The sequence below is a fragment of the Tachypleus tridentatus genome, chromosome 8, assembly GCF_004210375.1.
Source record: "Tachypleus tridentatus isolate NWPU-2018 chromosome 8, ASM421037v1, whole genome shotgun sequence".
Taxonomy (NCBI): domain Eukaryota; kingdom Metazoa; phylum Arthropoda; class Merostomata; order Xiphosura; family Limulidae; genus Tachypleus; species Tachypleus tridentatus.
The window spans coordinates 151713018-151723646 of NC_134832.1; positions in this window are offsets into that span (position 1 = coordinate 151713018).

A 10629-nucleotide genomic window follows, 5' to 3' on the forward strand; every position below is an offset into this window, starting at 1 on the left:
TAATTCTGAGCCAGTAACTAGCACACTGAAATTGGTAAATATAATTTCATACAGTGGCGTACTAAGGGAGGGTGCGAGGGGGTGATCCGCCTTTGGGTAACTGGCAGGAGGGCGTGTCATCTGGAGACTTGAAATACCGGTACAAATTTTCAAACGAAAAATTCAACAAAGTAAGAAAAATACTGAAATTTTTCAAACTATTACAACAACTTAATGTTAATTTCCACTATGAAATACATTTTTTTTTATTGACAGTACAAAAATTTACAAACGAAAAATTAAATTTTTCATAAAAATTACATCGAAAGGTGAACGTTTGTTAACGTTTTAGTCATCAATTTGTTGAGTATAGCCAGCTAGCTGCAAGTCACATTTCACATCTTGTTCACTTAACACTGTGATTCCACATACATGAGTTTAATTAAATAATCATTATAAAACATGCTGGTGTTCATAACAATATCATGATACTTATACCAGTGTCTAGTAATTTTTGACAAAGTGGTATTATAGTGATGTTTAAGTGTTTATAAATGCATCGTCGTGATGCTATAGAAACTCATGTTTATGAATGGTGGTCCTTGTGACTACTGGAGATCAGCACAAAGACACAGAAAGTCATACTTTGCTCTAAACTTTAGACTTGACTTTTTTCCTATAACCATGAGTATTGAAGTAACGAAGATGTCTATGGTTGAGCGAGTTTTTATGATGATTATGTGGTGATTTTACGATGGTGGTGTTAATGACTGCATGGTTTCTTTAATACAACTACATGGTGAAGTTAAGACATAGAGGGAAGATATTGTGACTGCATGGAGATGTGTTAATGCTTACATGCTTAATATGGTAAACACCATTTCATATTTGCATCATCAACTATAGCATTATTCTATATTGAATTGGTACAAATACTTATTGCCTTAGTCAAGTCATTGTAGTTTCAGTAGTTGCAATATTCAATGTAGTATCATTGTATATTTAATATTTTGTTGATTCTTACTACTTAATGAATGGTTATATAAATCATAATAGCTAGCATTATATCACACTATACTAAATTAGTGTTAATCTAACGGCATTGGTAACTAACTGTCTCTGCTTGTCTGTGTTGATAATCGGATAACTCAATGGGTATCTGATAAAAATTTGAGAACTGCTTGTTTGAAACTTTTCTGTTGTAATATTTTTTTTACTTCTTTATTTTATGGATATACTATTAATTTTTGTCTTCTCAGTGGTCTAGTTATTTGTAAGTAATCCTAATAATTTTCTGCTTGTTTAGGAGTCGTGTTTGCACTTAACCCCTCAAAAACAATAATAATAATAATCATAAATAATTGTTTCAGTTAATGTATTTCAAAGCATAATAGTTCATGAAGATATTCAATCTGGTGAATTTGAAGGGCAAATACAAGAAGTATCTTCATAAGAGGCTCTGCCAAATGGCAAGAAAGTCTTCAGAACATGGATGGTTTACTCTCTGTCAAAATAAAGTTTGTTTTGTTTTTGCTGCAGATTTTTTGCTGTTGATGACTAAGGAATTGGAACATCCACATTTTTCACTGGGTTTCAAGCATGGTGAAAAATAAACCCAAAGGTGTCTGAACATGATCAACATTTCTCATGCTTGGAGAAATGAAAGACCTTGGAAGCAGGGTTGTAGCTTAAAAATAAACCATTGATCAAGTTCATCAAGCACCAATGAACAAGAAACAGATGGATATTTCACATCATTTTTTGAACGTAACCTAGTTTCTGGCTTACCAGAATCTTCCTTTTCGTGGTCACAGAGAGAACGTGTCATTAGCAAACAAAGGAAACTTCACGGAATTGGTAAAGTTGTTATCAAATTATGAACCTGTTTTAAAAGAACATTTTTGTAAAAAGTGAGCATTCTATTCGATCTGGGAAGATAGTGTTTTTTTTATCTCCAAAGATTCAGAATGAATTCATTTGTGTTTTGAGGAATTGGGTCAAAGAGGAAATAGTGGCTGATATAAAGAAACAAAGTATTTTGGGATTATTTTCGACAGCACTCCTAATGAGTCCCACATTAATCAGATGTGTAAAGTGATCAGATATGTCCATATTGAATGTGACAAAACTGAAGCAAAGGAATCATTCTTTGGCTTCTTTCCTATTCCCGGAAAGATTACTGCTGAGCTCACAGAGGATATCCTGAGGACATCTGGAGAAAGATGGGCTGGACATATATCTGTACCATGGTCAAAAATATGACAACTCTGTAAATATGGCTTGGATTCATGGTGGTGTTCAGTCAAGGATCAGAGAGATTAATTCCGAGGCTTTGTTTGTGCCCTGTGCAAATTTTTCTTTAAACCTTTGTGGAGTGCATTCATTTGGAAGCATATATTCATATGCGACGTTTTTGGGGGAACCTTGGAGAAAGTCTATTCCTACTTTTCAGTCTTACCTCATCGTTGGGAAATGCTGATGGAAGATGTAGACATGACAGTCAAAAGACTTTCCCAGACAATATGGAGTGCTCATTATGACGCTGTGAACCCAGTAAAGACAAATTTTGAAAAAGCTGACTTCATCACTTGAAGTAATGTGTGATCCCAAATAAAATGTGGACACAAGAGAATCAGCTCAGATTTTGCTATCTGCTGTATGTGATTTCTCTTTTTTAAGTTACCTTTCTTTCTGGTGTGAAGTCCTGAAATAAATTAATCTCACGCAAAAGTATTTGCAAGCAGTTGAAATCAGCCTTGAAAAGCGCATTGTGAAGCTATAAGCTCTAAAACCGTTTCTTGAAGATCAGCACAATGAAATTGTGTAGAGGGTCATTTATTATGCAACTACAAAGTGTGAGGAAAGAGTAATTTTTGTGGAGAGAAGAGAGAAAGTAAAGCTTCGAAAAAGGGTATCAGGAAAGATGGCAAAGAATGCTGGTCTAAAGGAAGTAAAAAGGGCTATGTTCGAATGTTTTGATCGCGTTCATCAAGAATTGAACATTTGTTCCTAGGCAATGGGTCAAATTCTGTCAATTTTCGATGTTATTCAATCAAACACTTTGGTTGTTAGAATAGAAAAATAACTTCGAAAGTATATTCCAAATTTGACTGAGATTTTCGATGAATTCGCTGATAAAGATATCAGCGTGGAAATTGAATGACTTCGGAAGCATTTGGAAGTTGCCAACATTAGCGTCGAAGAGACAAAGAAATGGATAGCATTACAGTTTCTGGAGTTTATTGTGAAATGAGATTTTTATGAATCTCTGCCAGCTTGTCACTGTGTTTGAGAATCTTTTTAAATGTCTTTGTATCTATTGTTTCATAAGGCTCGAAAGCAGGGACTGTGATTGATTTGTTTTGAATTTCGCGCAAAGCTACTCGAGGGCTATCTGCGCTAGCCGTCCCTAATTTAGCAATGTAAGACTACAAGGAAGGCAGCAAATCATCACGACCCACCTTCAACTCTTGAATTTCAGTTTTACCAACGAATAGTGAGATTGACCGTCACATTATAACGCCCCCACTTCTTTTACTTTTTCTAGCTTTACCAATATATACACGACCACATTGACATCCTATTTCATGAATGACCCTTTACCCCATTAGAATGATTCACCTTTTGTTTTAATTAATATTCGGCTAATTTTATTCAGTGGTCTATGAATGTGAATTTTTTTTTTTAATTTACGAAAAAAATTCACATCACAAACCTGGGACATATGGAGAAACGTTTCATTTATATCTGTTTTATCAAATTTTAATTTCAGTTTACTCTGTTGATTATTATTCGTTCTTGTTGTTGTGGTTGTTGTTTTTCATTTTCTCCCAGCTGTACAAGACGAGAAACCTCTATCTAATGGTGCATGTTTGATTAATAACAGTTCATCTTTAAATTACTCTGGATTAGAACATAGCTTTCAAATCCTGTAAACAAGAGAGTAAAAACATAACATTTTTTTTTTACTCTGGTTGACATGATTCTAGGAGTAGCGGTTTATGATAGAAAAAGGTTTATGATAGACCGTAGCTTCTAACATATTCTTGTTTTTCATAACTGAAATATCCAAAATCTGTAACTATTATTTTCGTCAGCTTCCTAAGTAAATTGAATAGCGGACTCAAGAACAAGTTAAACAATTAATAAAATTAGCTAGTTGTCTTTACCACGTTGTACATCACCAAAGTGTTATTAATCCGGTTTAAGTTTAGGTAAAGCATCAGAGTCAAACGTTTCCAGAAACACAACAAAGGAAATAGCGACAAACTCATAGCTAAGCTTGTGTTGCGAACTATTAAACAAATTTTTCGACTAACCCTTCTCACAAACTAAACTGCCACTATAAGATAAACTTTAAGATGCTAATAACAGGTGAACGTTGAACGCATCTGTTAAGAACAAGTCACACTGTATGAAACTTTCCGAACACCCTGTATAAGTCTAAACCAATGTGTTCACGGATGTGAAAGTACCCACAAAGTTTGTTTTGTTTGTTTCTTTTTTAATTTCTCGCAAAGCTACTCAAGGGCTCTCTGCGTTAGCCGTCACTAATTTAGCAGTGCAGCAGCTAGTCATCACCACCCACCGCCAACTCTTGGGCTACTCTTTTACCAACGAATAATGGGATTGACCGTAACATTATAACGCCCCCACAGGTAAAAAGGCAAGCATGTTTTGGTGCGACCGGGATTCGAACCCGCGACCCTCGGATTACGAGTCGAACGCCTTAACACGCTTGGCCATGCCGGGCCAACCCACAAATTACTAATAATATAGCAAAAAATGTCATCTGGTTGCAAAGGTGTTCATATAGGACAGCTAGATGGGATGCGAAATTTTATACATAGATAACCTTTCTCTTAACCAGTACGTCATTGACGCCCAGTTCTAGGTAACTGAGCACCACTCACTAACAAAATGCGAGTCCATTCTAATTGCTGGACCAATCACCTAAACGTCTACCCCACCCCATCCCACATTAGTTTGAATGTATTATGCTGTAAAGCCATACAAACAATTTATGTCTCTGGACCATAATTAATTAGTTAACTGTCCTCGACATCAGTGTCCCACCCTCAAAATTGCTTCAGAGGGTACCGGGTTTTCCTGTTGTTCCATTTCTTTCAGCGACGTTCCCGAGATATACAAGCAGAAAATAGCACTTCATCTATATGTGCAAAACTTGCACTACACTAACTCCATGCAAATTGTATTCTAACCTTCTTTCGCTAATAATATTGCCAGGCGGAAGTATGATGAATAATGCAAAAGTCGTTAAGGTTGTAGGATAAATGTTGATAGGGTTAGAAACATCATGGAACTAATATAAACTCCTGGAAGTGTAAACCTTTTATCTTATCGATGTTATTGTGTTTCATTTATTATAAACCTTCATATGTTAATCACTGTTAATAAAGTGTATATCTGTTGGTATAGGATTGGACTCTAACATTTATTCCTTGCTTTTCTTGTAAATTTAGAGTTGATTGACTCCTGCACGTGCTCACAACTGCATACCCTGGATTTTTGGATAAATCTATTGTAATTAGAGTCTTTCACCCCAAACAATGCCTTGGCATTCCCATGATAGAACCTGTTACAGAAAGAAACAGTTGGACATATAGAGAAAGAATCAAGTAGACCATCAGTTACCATTTTCCTAAATTAAAAATGTATTTCCAGTAAACAATTCCTTCATATTTATAGCTACTACTCAGTTACCAGGGTTTCTTTGTCCACCATTGGTCTAATTTTTCGTGCTCGCTAGTCTTTCATACCTCACTCAGTTGACCTTAGCGATATTTATCTCATGACTTTCCACCTATTACAATGCACCCTATATCCAGTCACTGTATAATCTCATGATTTTCCACCTGTTACAATGCACCCTCTATCCAGTCACTGTATAATCTCACGACTTTTCACCTATTACAATGCACCCTCTATCCAGTCACTGTATAATCTCATGATTTTCCACCTATTACAATGCACCCTCTATCCAGTAACTATATATCATGATTTTCCACTTATTACAATGCACCCTCTATCCAGTCACTGTATAATCTCATGATTTTCCACCTGTTACAATGCACCCTCTATCCAGTCACTGTATAATCTCATGATTTTCCACCTATTACAATGCACCCTCTATCCAGTCACTGTATAATCTCATGATTTTCTCCTATTACAATGCACCCTCTATCCAGTCACTGTATAATCTCATGACTTTCCACCTATTACAATGCACCCTATATCCAGTCACTGTATAATCTCATGACTTTCCACCTGTTACAATGCACCCTCTATCCATGTACATAAGCAATTCATTCAGATAATATTATCATTCAATCCCACTCTCTAACATCAATTCTTAGTGGGGAGGAAGCTAGATATGTATCACTGGAAATACGTTTTGAACTAAGGAAAATGTTGGCTACCAAACATTATTACCATTTGCTAATACTTTAGTTAAAATCCACATTGAGTAGGTAGAGGGGCTAGTGAAAGCACAGATCATGCGTATACCAAAAAAAGATGACACCATTACGATGGAAAACTGCACTACATCCAGAACGTGTGTGTGTATATATGTATGTATGTACTTATGAGAGGACCCTAACCTGCAGCCATAGTGATACATTCCAAGCCACCAGAATCATGACGAGAAGGTAAGAAATAACATAGTGGACAAAACTCCTAAACCTGAAGAAATCTGAAAAGAAATATGCCAGGTTCACAATGACAGGATCGTGTCAATCTAAGGAAAGAGAACTCATCCAATTTGAAATTATAAACACTTATCCACAATCTCTAACCCGGACTTATGAGGAAGAACATGGAACAACAATGCTTAGCCAAGAACTTGGGATAAGACCATTCTGCATACGAGTGGCAGTCCAGTATAGTCCAATAATGCGACCTACTCAGCCTCTAGGTGGTCTTATGAAACAGCTCATTTCTACAGAGCCTGTTGCAAACTGTATAATGTATATTGAATTAGTGGTTGCCAGTGCAGAATAGATTTGATAGAAGCATACCCACTTGGGCAACACTCGTCACAGAATGGGATCCTGTGAAAACAAGGTTAGGGACCTTGAAAGATAGCAATGAAAATACTAATATAATCCAACAGAAATAGGTGAGATAGTTACAGGGGGTAAGCAAAATCGTGAGACTCCCAGATTATACAAATAATGTGGGACAAAAGTATTGTGAAACGTCCGCATACCTCTCTGCACGCTGACCTCCAGCAATGTAAAATGCGATAAAATATAATTAGTGACTCAGATTTCTTACCTTCTTAATAAACATAAGTATCTAGAATAGTCATTTGGGACCAAGGACTCAATTGACTTGAAGAATCGAGTACTGATGATTTAAAATAAATCACTACATATATACAATAATCGATGAATAATTAATAAGTCCACCTTCAAAAGGATAAGTGTTGAAGATGAAAAATCTCTGCCATAAAACCAGGTTAAAAACGAGTTATGGTTAGCATTTCTGATCAAAATAGGTTCACCCTCACCTTCCTCTCAATACACCATTGCTGATAGCAATGTCATTTTCATTAGTTCATTTCAGGCTAAAAAAAACAAGACGGATATATGACAACTTCAGAAACTAAACCCTGATGCAATGCAAAAGAATGCATAACCTCTGAGCCTGGAGTTACAGTTTTTGGATAGCCAGGTTATATCAGATCATGGCTGCCTCCATGGAAATAGCAATGAAAAAAATGGGCACTCCAGAAGGTACCACTAAAGCAGAAACCAGGATGCAGCAGCTAATCTAGTGCTATCAATGGAAGCTGAGAATGGGTTGGAAAAAACATATTTAATACTCTGAATAACATATGAAGTGGACAGAAGGCTTATAGTTGTTTGTCCTGTTCTAACAGTATGCATCTGTTGCTAAAGCCTGAAGATGAGTGACTGGAAACCAAATTGCCAGTATTTGGTTGATGCAATGAGAACCAATCTCAAACTTGCAGTGCAGCATCTATTCTGTCAGGAAATTCCATTTTGATTGACTGCTACCACAGACATCACCAATGGAACATAGCAAGGTAGTAGGGTGATAAAATAGTAAGTGTCACAAGAAAAGAAATCCAAAATTTAAAAATGATGAGCCATGGACCTAGTTCCCCCTCAGTGAAAAACAAAAGACACCACTATGGAATTTTCAAGAGTGAGGACTAATAATGTTCCCTGTAATAGTACCAGAACATGAGTCATTGTCTGTAAAAGTGCAAGAAAGACTAAATAAAGCATTGTGTAGGAAATCCTCTTCGTCAATTTATAGTATCTGAAATTCCTGACTGTTGGTGTATGCAACTCATCACTGAAGCAAGGCTATCATGAAGAGATGAAAATTTGGATGGGGTGATGGTATAGAATCCAGTACCATAGTAGTGTCCTGATTTAACAGCCCTTCAAGAACAATGATCCCAACTAAGGAAATCAGTTAAGCAATGTCTATGATACTTTGGTTGCAAAAAGCTATAAAAAAGACCTTGTGTTCTCATCTCAAGACACAGGGAATTTGAGTGGTGTCCTATTCCATAACGTTGAGGCAGATGGGAGTTAAATGACCTCGACTGAGTGACAAGATGAAAAAGATAAAATATCCAGAACTGCAGTATCTGACCTTTGCACACAACAAATGCCAATAATGGTGGGGCTTACCACTATGTCAAAATATAGATAGGAGTCAACTACAACAAACTTGGACATCTACAATACCAGTAAAAAAATATAAACACAGACTGAACAATGAGTAACTTGTGAACCTTGGAAAATCTAGGCATTGATACAGATGAGAAAGATCAATAATTGGACATCAATTTCTTTGTACAAGCTCAACAACAGACAGGAATAAAACTTCCAAAGAACTATGGTGGCTCTCACTACCCCTAGAGCAACCAAACCCTTAATAACCCTAAAACTAAGTTCCAAATTCCGATGATGTGTAAAAGATAGAAACCTACAAGTTGGGTGGATAAGTGGAGATGTAAACTGAATGACTAATACTGACTGCAGTTCTCTGTTATCCATGATTAAGGTTATCACATATGCTGAAATTCTAGGAGCCAAGCCCCCACAGATCCTGAAGATATACCATAATCTGACACCACTGGCAATCCATCCAAGCAGTTGAACCCTTGAATATGGATAACATCCATTCTGGGTACCAATGTAACAAGGAACAGGTGTTTGTAGGAGCCAATAAAATTCAAAACTTCAATGACAACAACTAGGAATGTAGAAGCTACAAATTAAACCAATGTACATGCTAACAAAGGATCCAACTCATCATGCACGCTAACAAAGGATCCAACTCATCACGCATGCTAACAAAGGATACAACTCATCATGCACGCTAACAAAGGATACAACTCATCATGCACGCTAACAAAGGATACAACTCATCATGCATGCTAACAAAGGATACAACTCATCATGCATGCTAACAAAGGATACAACTCATCATGCATGCTAATAAAGGATCCAACTCATCATGCATGCTAATAAAGGATTCAATTCACCATGCATGTTAACAATGGATCCAACTCACCATGCATGCTAACAATGGATCCACCTCATCATGCATACTAACAATAGATTCAGCTCATCATGCATGCTAACAATGGTTCCAGCTCATCACCACTACAGTTGGTGATCCTGAGTCTTCCAATAAAGCCAAATGAAAGGAAAACAAATTGTTGGATTTTAGAGTTGTAAGCCCATGAACATTCCCTCTCACATCAGGGGACATTGATCTCTTCAGGTTAACTACAAACTTTGTCTTAGGACACTGAAATTTGACAAGATGAATTACTTGAGAACCAGAAAACACTTCCACCTGACAGTGGTAGGCTAGATCCAAAGCTCCAACAATGTATCAGATTAGGCATAACTGTCCCTTCATTTAACTGATATGTAAACCTTTCAGCATGAACCAAAATTTCAGTGGAAGGAGGGAAAACTAAAAATTCACTCCCAGTCCTTTCAGTCAAGTAAAATACAGACTCAAAAGTAGCTAGGAAAAAGCTGAAGCATCACCTTCATTTAACACAAAAGTATAAAAAAATTACTTTGATAAACTAACCATTCCCTTTAAACCTTTGAATCAATCTTCACTTATGTTATCTTTCATTAGTCAGTTTTCATTTATGACAAGCTTATTTTTTATACGGAATAATTCGTTTTATATGCTGAGTTCTCTTTTAATGAGTATGGAACTTGAAGACATCTCAATGCTTGGAGGTGAAGAGATGCCAACCTTAATGATATGTATAGTGTATAAATATAAGCACCAAGGTGAGAAGACACGGGTACCAACACTAGAGTGTGAGACACCAACACAAGTATCCACAGCAAGGTATGAAAATATATCAAAGTATTGACACAAGAGTGTGAAGGTACACCAACATAAACATTGGGAATAAAAGAGCTGTCAGCATCAACATCAAAATCAGTATGTCAAGATACATCAAACCTTAGTACTAACACTTGGATGCCAATGTAAATGTCAACACCTAGATATGAAACGACGTCAACACACTTATCATCAATGGTTAAAATTTTTTTTAACATAAGCACACTTTTATCCAGTGCTTCACAATAATTAACTGTATGATAG